This window comes from Arachis duranensis, chromosome 4 (genome assembly GCF_000817695.3).
Source record: "Arachis duranensis cultivar V14167 chromosome 4, aradu.V14167.gnm2.J7QH, whole genome shotgun sequence".
Lineage (NCBI taxonomy): Eukaryota > Viridiplantae > Streptophyta > Magnoliopsida > Fabales > Fabaceae > Arachis > Arachis duranensis.
Genome location: NC_029775.3, coordinates 45,025,187 through 45,037,653, shown reverse-complemented (window position 1 = coordinate 45,037,653; position 12,467 = coordinate 45,025,187). Strand labels below are relative to the sequence as shown.

The window sequence follows — 12,467 nt, the reverse complement described above, 5'->3', positions numbered from 1 at the left end:
GTGCTTATTTTATTAATTAGAATTTATTTATTTGCATTTTCTTTAATTTTGCTACTATGAGCTGCGTGTTTCTTCTGTCAAATGACACGTTCACTTCCTGATCCGCGCTTGCTAATATTCGATCCTGAAATTGAAAGAACAATTTCACGAATAAGGCGAGAACAGCGTAGGTTAGTCCGCTCTGAGGGCGGATCTGAAAGTGAATCTGAGGAAGAAACCAGCCCCCGTTCTATTGATTCGGTTGTTTTACGTGCAGAAAACATGGCAGCCAGAAGAATTACAATTCTGGAGGAAGGAGCTACTGATTTTACACTGCAACCGTTTCAAGCGCATCATCCAGCGGTAGCTACGGATTTTAAAATAAAGATCGCACTGCTAAATTTGATGCCGAAGTTTCATGGCCTACCTGCTCAAGAGCCTATCAAGCACTTGAGAGATTTCCAGGCAGCTTGTTCTACTGCAGGCGTGATGGCGCTGATGAAACTTCAATTCTGCTGAAAGCTTTTCCATTCTCTCTTGAGGGAAAAGCAAGAGAGTGGTACTACACTCAACCTCTAGCAAACGTATTCAACTGGGATACACTCAGAAAGGAGTTCCTGGAGAAATTCTTCCCATCTGAAGTTACTGATAAACTGAGGAAGGATATCTCTACAATTGTTCAGGATGACAATGAGACTCTCTTTGAATACTGGGAGCGCTTTAATAATCTTCTGGAAGCATGCCCCCACCACATGATTGACAAGATCATGCTACTCAGCTATGTCACACAAGGTATGAGACCCCAAGATAAGACCACATTGGAAAGTGCCAGCAATGGGTCTATGAAGAAGTACAAGACCACTGATGAAGCTTGGCAATTGATCAGCAATTTAGCTGAATCTACTCGGAATCACAGACAGAAGCAAGGCCATTCAAGGGCCGTTGCAGAAGTATCTTCTGGCATAGAGACTGTTGCTCTAAATCGAAGCATCTATGAAATGACCAACCTGCTGAAGCAAATGCAGTTAAATCAACAAGCTCAGCAAACTCAACCGCAGCAAAACCAACAACTAGTTCCACAAAGAATTTGTAGAATTTGTACTGATTACAGCCATTACACTGATGAATGCCCGCAGCTCCAACAAGAAGACAACATGGTGGCATCCACTCACAACTTCTATGACCGCCCCAACCAAGGGTACAATCAAAGTGGAAATAATAACCATGGATGGCAGGACAATTCAAACCAAAATTGGAGGGATAAAAATAATAGAGGAGGCAGAGATAATTAGGGAAATCAGAGGTGGAATAATTACAACAACAGGCAGTAAAATCAACCATACCGAGCACCTCACCTGAGGCAAAACCAAGGACCACCGAACAATCAGCAGCAAACCTCTCAATTTACTCATTCTTCTGTATCTTCTAATGAAGAATTATTACAAGCTTTTGAGAAAAGACAACTGGCCATGGAAAATACCATCGTGAACAGTATTAACGCTAGTCTGAATGGTTTCACCTCTACTCTACAAGCTTTTATGACACAACTTGGTTCAGCACAAAATTCCAGTAACCAACCTTCAAGCACCACTGGAATCCCCTCTCAACCATTACCCAATCCAAAGGGAGGAATTAATGCCATCACCCTGAGGTCCGAAACCACACTGCAGGAGAAGAATCAGGAGGAACCAAGCTCACCAGAATATGCCTCAGCTGAAGAGGTGATCGAAATTGAAGATGTTGAAGAGGAAGAGGATATACAGGACATAGCCGAAGAAGAGATAGCTCAACCACAGGAAGAGGCACAAAAAGGTGCAGGCACCACAGAAAACACTACTCCCATTCCATTTTCACAACTTGCAAGGAAGCCTATGAAGCAGCTGGAACCTGATCCTAAAATGGTAGAAATATTCAAAAAGGTTGAGGTAACTGTTCCCCTTTTTGATGTTATTCAGCAGGTACCTAAATATGCAAGGTTTCTAAAAGACTTATGTATCCATAAAGATAAAATTACTGAATTAGAAACTATTCCTTTAGGTAGTTCTATATCTGCTTTAATGGGGGGATTACCTGAAAAATGTAGTGATCCAGGTCCTTGCGTAGTTAGTTGTACTATTGGTGGTGTAGTAATTTATGATTGCATGTGTGATTTAGGAGCATGTGTCAGTATAATGTCTTTGTCTATATATGATGTTTTAAGGCTCCCTCCCTTAAAAAGGTCGGCAGCTCGTTTTGTGTTAGCAGATAAAAGCATTATTACAGTTGCTGGAGTTACTGAAGATGTTTTGGTGAACATTAAAGGGCTCACATTTCCCACTGATTTCTATATCTTGGAGATGCCCCATAATGATTCAGATAAGCCATCATCAATCCTACTTGGAAGACCATTCCTGAAGACATCAAAATTCAAATTGGATGCTTTTTCAGGGACATACTCCTTTGAAATAGATGGCCGCATAGTAATCTTCAATCTGAATGGAGTCATTAACAACCCCCCAGAAGATCGTTCTATCTTCCAGTGTGATGTCATAGACGAAAGTGTGGCTGAAGTTCAAAAGGAAGAGTTTGAAGAGAGGCACACTGGACAAGGTCCAAGTATGGGGACCTTCTTAACTGACAATGAGGACACTTCGCCATTTTCACAAGCCCCAAATAACCCAGAGCCTGTCCATTAGAATTGAAACCTCTCCCTCCACATCTCAAATATGCTTACCTTGAGGATGAGCAAAAGCTTCCGGTTATTATTGCAAGAGAACTGACTTCTCAACAAGAAGAACAGCTACTTGATGTGTTGAGGAAGCATAAGAAGGCACTAGGGTGGAGTTTGGCAGACATAGTGGGAATCAACCCTCAAATATGCGAGCACAGAATATTTTTAGAAGAGGGAGCAAGACCTGTCCGTCAACCACAAAGAAGATTGAATCCTACCATCTTGGAAGTTGTCAAAAAGGAAGTGACCAGACTATTGGAGGCCGGTATCATATATCCTATTTCAGACAGTGAATGGGTAAGCCCAGTGCAAGTGGTGCCCAAGAAGTCCGGAGCCACTACAGTGAAAAATGAGCATGGAGAGCTCATAGTAACTAGAGTTCAGAATGCTTGGAGAGTCTACATTGATTACAGACGTCTCAACCAAGCTACTCGTAAGGATTACTATCCACTTCCATTCATTGATCAAATGCTGGATCGCCTGTCAGGTAAATCACATTATTGCTTTTTAGATGGTTACACAGGTTATTTCCAGATTCATATAGCCCCTGAGGATCAGGAAAAGACTACTTTTACATGTCCTTTTGGAACCTATGCTTATAAAACACTACAAAAAAAAGAGGTTAAAATGACATTTATATTATGGCAGCTTTCAAGAACCGCCGTAATATTTTGATATTCTGGCGTTTTCTACTGCTGCCGTAATTATGTTTTGAATTTGTGGCGTTTTTTGTAATTATGGCGGTTTTGAACCGCAGTTATGACGTAGTATAAAAGCAAAATTAGTAATCGTACATTTCAGAAACCCTTGGTTGAAACTTGAATCACCACACGCGTGCCGCTGTTGCTCCTGGCCTGTGCAACGATCTCCGATCTTCTTGCGTTCTCCGACGATCTTCTCCGGTGACATCTCATCCGGCGTCGATCTCCTTCGGCGACATCTCTTACAGCGGCGATCTCCTCCGGTGACGTCTCCTCCAGCTTCCTCTCCTTATCGACCTCTGTGTCTTCTCCACCAAAATCGTCAACACCTTCCTTTCCTTCCTCTGCGACGATCTAGGTCGCTTCCTTTCCTACCTTTCCTTTCCTTTAATTTCCTTCCTCTGTGATAAGTCTCTCTTTTAAGGCTGTTTGCGAGGATTCATCGCGAGTGGAGAGGTCGGTTCCGCCATTTGCGCAGCAAGATCAACAGCAATTTGTGTTCCGCTGCTCTGCTGCCGCTGATGTTCCTCAATTTCTCTGCTCGGTGCCTTTGCCGCTGTCCCTCACTCTTCCAAAGGTCTCATTTATGTTCCGTTTCTGTTAGGAATTTTATTTTTTGTTTCTGATATTATTTTCTTCTTAGTTTTTGAATTTATTTCTGTCGACAGTGATTGATTTATTGATTTTTTTTAGTATAAGGTCTCATTTCTGTTGCTGTTGGTGTTTGAATTTTGTTTTGGCTGTTAGTTTCCTCTTAGGTCTGGTATTTCTCTTAGATCTATATAAGACCTTAAGGTTTTCATCCATTTGTAACATTAAAGTGTTAGGATTCTTGATGATAACTTACGTATAACTTAATGAATAATAAACTAAACTAGGTTGATGAATGTAAACTTACTGAAATTTGAAGTTGTAGAACAGCTTAGCAGGTAAGCAGAAAATGCTGAACAAGGTTAAATGCAAACTTTAAAATATACATATCATATACATGTTGATTTAGCCGCTACATGTAGGAAAAGGGTTGTAACTTGTTCTTGATTTAATTCTAGGTTTCAACTAATGTTTGCATTGTATAGTACATCAAAAGAAAAGACAGATTCAATTATAAGGTTAGTGAAATTTAATTGAGCTAATTTGATAATTATAATTATAATTACCTGTTGTGTCAATTGCTTATCTGGATTTCAGATCAAAGGGGTTATCAAAGTTGGAGAAGCAACTGGCAGGTAACTGCTACCTCTGATAATTTGGCTCTATATGATGGGCTGATTCTTCAGGGGTTCCTATTAAAATAAAATAACCATTCGTGTATCTATTAAATGTGTGTCTAAGCTACTTTTTAACTGAAGTTGCATGATTTGATCATCCATTGATTGTGTGTCTGAGCTACTTTGTCCTCCTTATGTTCTCTGTAATCTTTTTTGAGACAAGAAACCTTAAGCTTCTTTGCCTCAAATTCTGCTAAGAATTTCTCTTCCACTTCAATGTTGACTATGGCCTCCTTGAAAACCTCACTCATTAATGAAATTTCCTTCACCAACTTCAACTTTATCAGGTGATCAACACTGAATGCAGGGTTAAGTCCATAGCAAGAAGAGTGGAAAGCTTGGTTCTGCACTCCTTAGCCACTATCAATACCAAAAAAGAAAGCTAGTTAGCCACTGTGTAGTTCCCTGCAATTCACTATTTCAGCATCAAAGGTCTAAATCAAGTTAATCAACCATGTGAGATTCATTCCCCTTTTTAGACACTCCTTCTTGTAGAAACACTTCAGCAATAGAGTAGTCAAATGAGAGTGACCATCCATTTCTTCCCATTCAAGTAACAAAATCTTACATGTGCATAAAAGAAAAAGTAATATGTTTGAGACTTTCCTGTTATTTTCACTAAAGTGAGAAAAAGTGAAGAATGGTTTGCAACTGAATATTATATCTGAAACTGAAGAATGAAGAATGGATAAGGTGAAAGCTTTACCTAGTGGGAATGTTGGAGCCAGTCTTGGAAGCCATGGATGTTAACAGCAAAGCACAAGTGACTGTATTGCTTGGTTGGACTTCACACAACAAGGAAAGGGATGAAATGAAACAGGCAAAGGTGGAGAAATGGACGAGATGAAAGAATAAAAATGGAGAGAGAATTTGTAACCAATTAAACAATGGTAAAGGTTTCAATTCGCTGACAATCATAAAAGCATCAATTGTGCTTCTTTGCACAAGTTCTTATTATGATTGTAGTTATGATTTTGTGCTGAGTTTTAAAATGCACAACCTTCCTGCTTATGATTAGCCAAAGGCTCGGCCTGTGCTTTCTGGTAATGCATTGAGATCTATTTAGTTATTATAATCGAGCTTGACTTTTATGTCTTAAAGAAAAGTGTAATTTTTTTTAATATATTTTTATATTAGCTAATTGTCTCTCTCTTTTTGGACAACAATGTATGAAAAGCTTTTCACTTTTGAGGGTGAAATTGGTGGTGGCAGGTTATTTCTTTCTTTGGTCTTGCCAAACCTACTTTATATAATTAGATACAATTTTTCTAATAAACTTAGATAATGGTCCTAAATTGCTCTGATAACAAAGCTAACTTCTGTTGTTATAATATTATCTGTCTCACTGTTTTTAGTGACTTTAGGGGCTTATGTTTTTAGATCTGTTTTTAGTGACTTTAGGGGCTTATGTTTTTAGATCTGTGATACTTGTGTTTGAAAATTTGAGGATATATGCATAATCATATTGTTCCTGCAGATCAAATTAATATATATACTTGTTCCAATCTCTTGGAAGCTGTCACAGTAATATATATGCCAACTCTTTCTAATCCTTCAAATTTTCTCATCACCTACTCAATCCTAATTTTCAATAACTTTCACAGAAAGAACACGAAGGATTCAAGAGCAAAATAGCTCAACAAAATCGTGGACTTTCTTGGGATGATACAAGGCAGATGCGACTCACTACTTGGGTAAATTAATTAATCAATCATTGAATTTTTAATGCATTAAACCAATTTATTAATATATGTTTATGTTTTAATTTTCATTAGGTAATCCAAGAAACGTTGAGAAGTGCAAGCATACTGTCATTCACAAACTGGCAGTAGCAAGGGTACTTACAAGAGCAAGCTGATATAATTGAAAAGTATGCATCTTGTAGGCCTTGAACTTCTCTTGATATATTTGAATATGGAATTGTAGAAGTGCCTTTCATCTATAGTAAATTTCATTTTTTATTCTTGTTGCAGGAATGGAGGTGCTGTCTCTTTGAATGGGTTTGAAATTGTTCTACGACAGCTACAGAAGTTGGCACCTGAACTACATCGAGTAAGCTTAGGAGGTTATTTTTTGTGTTATTTATGGGCTTCATTTTTTTTGTTATTGCTGATCTTGATTTTTACATCCATCTAGGTTCACTTTCTGAGCATTTGAATAGTCTTTCTCATGATGATTATATTGCTGCTTTGGAGAATCTTCATTGCTACTTGGATTACAAGTATTTGAACTGTTAGTTCTTTTCTAGTATCTCTACTGATATTGAAATTGGACAATGAATTGTTAATTCCTCATTTGGTGACTAGTTATTTTAAAGCAAGTGATAGAGGTAAAAAGGCATAATCATTATGCCTGGTGTCCATGCTGGATGAGAGCTTTAGATCATTCTATAAAAATCAAACTATATAATCTTCCTCACACTTTGCTTCAATTCACCACCTTCACTTCAATTCTAATACACATATATTCCGCCACCTTCACTTGAATTCTAATACACATATATTCCTTTGCAACTTCAATCTTTCTTATTAGCCTCTCTACTTAATTAGAGATCACAAGTTTCATTATCATTTCTCAATCAACAATGAAGGTTAGTTAGAAGCTTATCCTACATTAAATAAACTATATATGAGTATTTAGTTTATTATTAATTATTTCGTTTCATGTATGATATGTTAATATTAGTCCTAATAAAATCTTTTATTGATTTGTGTTAACAGAAAGTTGTGTTGAAGTTGGATTTACACAATGACAAAACCAAGCAAAAAGCTATGAAAACTGTCTCTGACATTTCAGATACTTAAAATAATTCTACCATCGCATCTCTTATTTTATTCAGCACATTAATAAATAACATTTAATTAATTTGTAGTAATTATTTATTTGTTTATTTTTATTTTATTTTTGCAGGGGTTGAATCAGTATCTGTGGACATGAAGGAGAAGAAAATGAGTTTAATTGGTGAAAACAGCACTTATTAGATGATTTAAATACATTATTAGATATTAACATAGTTTAGGAAACTAGATGGTAGATTTGACTAATTAGTGTTTATTGCAATATTTGTATTTTAGTAAGTTTAGTAAGACAAGGTTTTGTATAAGAGTTATTACTTTTGATTTTTAATAATAAAAAATTATATATTATATTAATATTTTATTTGAATTATATAATATTTCATTTATGGATTATGATTTTTTGCTATTGTGAAATTTTAATCACAAAATTATTTAATTAACGCGATAAATATGATGGTAAAAATTATTTTTTTAAACGATAAAAAATGTCACTGTCAAGGTAAAATGGTGGTTCAAAAATGCCATTTTAACCAACAAAAATACTACTATCAGGATAAAAATGGCGGTTCAAAAATGCCGTTTTAACCAACCAAAACGCCACTCTGTCAGGGTAATAATGGCGGTTCAAACCGCCGTTTTAACTTATCCAAAAACGCTATTTTAACCTTGGAAATAACGGCGGTTTGAACCGCCGTTTTAACCAACCAAAATGCCACTATGTCAGGGTAATAATGGCGGTTCAAACCGCCGTTTTAACCTATCCGAAAACCGCCATTTTAACCATGGAAATAACAGCGGTTTGAACCGCCATTTTAACCTATTCAAAAACCGCCGTTTTAACCCAGGGAATTGTGGCGGTTTTCAGAAAACCGCCGTAATAACCAGAATGGCGCCCAGAATTACGTCGTTTTACAAAACCGCCATTCTTGGTAATAATGGCGGTTCAAACCGCCGTAAATACCCAAAAAAACCGCCATTTTAACCAGATTTTTTTGTAGTGAAAGAATGCCCTTTGGCTTGTGCAATGCACCAGCTACTTTCCAAAGGTGCATGATGAGTCTTTTCTCTGATCTTATTGAGGACTGTATGGAAGTTTTTATGGACAATTTTAGTGTTTATGGTGATTCTTTTAACCTTTGCTTAGATGGATTATCTAGAGTATTAGATAGATGTATTAATACAAACCTTGTATTGAATTTCGAAAAATGTCACTTTATGGTAAAGCAAGGGATTGTATTGGGACATGTGGTATCTAATAATGGCATTTCTGTAGACCCAGCAAAGGTGAATGTTATTTCTAGTTTACCTTACCCCTCTTCTGTGAGGGAAGTCCGTTCGTTCCTTGGCCATGCAGGTTTCTACAGGAGATTTATTAAGGACTTTAGTAAGGTGGCACTTCCCCTATCCAGATTACTACAAAAGGATGTTGAGTTTGAGTTCAGTGAGGATTGCAAATAAGCATTTGATAAGCTAAAGACTACTCTAACTCAAGCTCCAATTGTGAGAGGACCCGACTGGAGCCAGCCATTTGAAATCATGTGCGATGCTTCCAACCATGCAGTAGGAGCAGCACTGGCTCAGCGTGAAGGTAAAAATCCTTTTGTTATTGCCTATGCGTCTAAGACTTTAGACACTGCCCAGTCCAATTATACCACTACTGAGAAAGAGCTACTTGCTATTGTTTTTGCTCTGGATAAATTCTGGGCTTATTTACTTGGTACTAAAGTAGTAGTGTATTCGGACCATGCAGCTCTAAAGTATCTATTGGCTAAAAAGGAATCCAAACCAAGACTTATACGTTGGATACTGCTGTTACAAGAGTTTGATTTAGAAATCAAGGATAGGAGTGGCACTCAAAATTTAGTTGTAGACTACTTGAGTCGCCTTGAACATATTAAGGATGATTCTACTCCTATAGATGATAATTTTCCTTTTAACAACCTGCAAGCAGTATCTGAAGTAGTCCATTGGTATGCAATTATTGCTAATTATTTAGTTAGCCGCACATTTCCTCCACATTTTTCTAAACATCAAAGAGACAAGCTGAAAAGCGAGTCTAAATATTATATATGGGATGACCCATATTTATGGAGATGTGGCGCTGACCAGATAATTAGACATTGTGTACCTCAATCAGAATTCCAGTCCATTTTAGAGGCATGTCACTCATCTGAGAGTGGAGGACATTTTGGCCCTCAACGAACAGCTAGAAAGATCTTAGACTGTGGATTCTGGTGGCCTATTCTTTTTAGAGATGCTACTGAGTTTTGTAAATCTTGTCACCCATGCCAGAAATTTGGTAACATATCCAAGAGGGATGAGATACCTCAACAATATATGCTTTTCGGTGAAATTTTTGATGTTTGGGGCATTGACTTCATGGGTCCATTTCCAAATTCTAGTGGATATTTTTATATATTGTTAGCTGTAGATTATGTTTCCAAATGGGTGGAAGCAATTCCTACCCGCACTGATGATGCTAACACTGTTGTTACCTTTGTGAGAAACCATATTATATGCCGCTTTGGATCACCACGAGCGATCGTGAGCGATCAAGGCACCCATTTTTGTAACAGGAGACTAACATGATTGATGAAGAAGCATGTGATAATCCATAAAGTTGCAACAGCTTACCATTCCCAAACTAATGGGCAAGTCGATGTGTCAAACAGAGAAATTAAACGTATCTTGCAAAAGGTAGTAAAGCCTCACAGAAAAGACCGGAGCACCAGACTACAAGATGCACTGTGGGCATATAGAACAGCATACAAGACACCCATTGGGATGAGTCCCTTCCGCTTAGTTTATGGAAAAGCTTGTCATCTCCCAGTTGAAATCGAACACAAAGCCTTCTGAGCAGTTAAAGAATGCAACATGGGGATTGAGAATGCTGGAGCTGAAAGAAAGTTACAACTGCAGGAACTGGAGAACCTTCGCCTAGAAGCTTATGAGAACTCCAGAATATACAAGGAAAAGATGAAAGCTGTGCATGATCAAAACATCAAGAAGAGAGAGTTCCAACCTGGAGATTTTGTTCTCCTTTACAAATCTCGACTGAGGCTCATGCCCGATAAGTTAAGATCAAAATGGGAAGGTCCATACAGAGTAGAGAAGGCTGAACCGTACGGAGTTTATCACCTAAGCCATCCTTCAAGTTCTGAACTTATTAAGGTCAATGGACACCGTCTGAAGCTATACCATGGTGAGAAGGTGCAGAAGAGTAAGGAGCTTGAGATCTTTCGCCTGGAAGATCCCTACAGAGCAACAGATTGAGCTAGTGGAGCGTCCAACTTACGGACGTTAAAGCAAAGTGCTTGGTAGGAGACAACCCACCGCGGTAAGATCGTTCTTTTCTACACTTTTAGTTTTTTCTTCTTTAAATAACTATTCTCTTCATTAGTGCTTTCGTTCTCTTTCAATTACATGTCTTTATCTTTCTAAAAAAAAAAAAATTCGCCGCACGACGCGATCGCACAAGCGACGCGTCCGCGTGGTAGGGGGAGTAAAGAAAACTAAAAATGAACAGAAAGTTACGCAAGAGCAGCGCTGGAGTCGTGCCAAAGGCACAATTTACTCCACGCGACCGCGTCACATGGAAATCATGGCCTCCCACGCGACCGCGTACTCCACGCGACCGCGTGCCCTGCATTTTCAACGTTAAAGGGTGCACAATGCTATATTGTGCGAGAGTGGTGCTGGATTGGTGCTGGATGCACAATCCTTGTCACGCGACCGCGTCGCTGACGCAGCCGCGTCAATTAATTTCTGATGCACACTCACGCGATCGCATGACCCACGCGATCGCGTCACCTTAATTTGGCAATTGAATTATATTGAACAGAGAGTTGTGCTGGAGCGAGGCTGCACTCGCGCCAGCAGCACAATGTAGGTCACGCGACCACATTAACAAGGTTTTACCTTCTTCTTCCTTCTTCTCTTTTCTATCATTCTTATTATAGTATGTATATATATTATTATTTTCTTTTTATTTTCTTTTTCTTTTCACTTCTTTATTTTTCCTTCTTCTTCTTTTACTTGGTGTTAGAAACCTTTTGAGTCATCATTCCTCATTATATGCTTGTGGATTATTGCAAATTGTTTGACAATTATTTTTCTCCTATTTAAGGGATTGCTTGCATGTTCAATTCCATACTTTTTATATCTTGTTTACCATGCATGCCATGTACTTGTGAAAAAGCCCATATAGCACTATGCACTTTTCTATATTACTTTACTCTATTCTGCAATGCTTGCTTTTCACAAATTCCCTTTCATATTTTATTATTTAAATTTAATTGTCAATACAACCGTGATAGTTAGTTTGTTACAAATGGTAACCTAACTTGGACATTGAATGTTTGATATATGCTACTCATGCCTTTGCCTGCATGCCAATAAACCTCTTGCATTCCATTGTCCTACATGCACTTGCTATATTTCCATTGATGAGCTTTTCACATGTAATCCGGACCATGTGTTCATGCCATTTATCTTTATTGTGCATTGACTATCACTTACAATACCCTCTTCCTTGCTCTATCTCTATGAATTTAATTTTCTTTCTCTTTCCTTCTTTCAGGATGGCCACCAAGAAAGGACAAGAAAGAGCTACCTCCAAACCATCAGCAAGAAGAGGAACTAAAAGAGCATTAGTGGCAGAGCCTTCTTCAACCGCAGTCAAGCCCTCAACAAAAAGAGTTAAGAGGATAATAAAGGTTGACGACAAAGAGAAAGCCTTTCCAGCAAAGTAAAGGTTGACGACAAAGAGAAAGCCTTTCCAGTAAAGGACACTGCGTGATTTTCCAATCGCTACTGTGAGCAGATGTTCCCTATCCTAGCAGAAAGGAACTATAACAATGAATACCTTCTCATCCTCCCGCCCAATATTGCCACCTTTGTTGAGCCACAAATTGAGTGAAGACAATGGAGTTTCCTACGGAGACAGCCAAGGCAGGTCAATCTTTCTTGGGTAGTTAAGTTCTACTCCAACTTCTATATACCAACCCTGCAG

At 38.2% G+C, this 12,467-nt stretch overlaps 2 long non-coding RNA genes and 1 other non-coding gene across 3 annotated transcripts; 2 read left to right on the top strand and 1 right to left on the bottom strand.

Moving 5' to 3' along the window:
- Positions 1-629: 629 nt before the first annotated feature.
- On the bottom strand, positions 630-737 carry LOC127747359 (small nucleolar RNA R71). The gene has a single exon (XR_008009159.1). It is a non-coding gene; the product is annotated as a small nucleolar RNA R71 (small nucleolar RNA).
- A 3,093-nt stretch (positions 738-3,830) lies between these two features.
- Positions 3,831-5,978, top strand: LOC127746782 (uncharacterized). The gene is made up of 3 exons (XR_008008530.1): positions 3,831-3,967; positions 4,440-4,499; positions 4,946-5,978. It is a non-coding gene; the product is annotated as an uncharacterized LOC127746782 (long non-coding RNA).
- Positions 5,979-6,428: 450 nt separating this feature from the next.
- LOC107484368 (uncharacterized) lies at positions 6,429-7,758 on the top strand. The gene is made up of 4 exons (XR_008008578.1): positions 6,429-6,528; positions 6,632-6,710; positions 6,795-6,890; positions 7,569-7,758. It is a non-coding gene; the product is annotated as an uncharacterized LOC107484368 (long non-coding RNA).
- Positions 7,759-12,467: the final 4,709 nt, after the last annotated feature.